The sequence below is a fragment of the Apaloderma vittatum genome, unplaced genomic scaffold, assembly GCF_000703405.1.
Source record: "Apaloderma vittatum isolate BGI_N311 unplaced genomic scaffold, ASM70340v1 scaffold36465, whole genome shotgun sequence".
In the NCBI taxonomy this organism is placed as follows: Eukaryota; Metazoa; Chordata; class Aves; order Trogoniformes; family Trogonidae; genus Apaloderma; species Apaloderma vittatum.
The window spans coordinates 4,313-4,519 of NW_009716011.1; positions in this window are offsets into that span (position 1 = coordinate 4,313).

A 207-nucleotide genomic window follows, 5' to 3' on the forward strand; every position below is an offset into this window, starting at 1 on the left:
TCGCCCGTGTGGATCATCTTGAGCGAGGTAAAGCCGGCAGCAGCGGGACGGCCCTGCCCAGCCCTCAGCCCGGGGCTCCTCACCGCTTCCCTCTCATCCTGACCTCTCTCTTCTTTCAGATTTTTATCAAGAAAGCAGAGTGAAGCAGGCGTGAGGAAGGGTGGACACGCGCGTGGATCCCCTGTCCTGCTCCATCCTTTCCCTCCT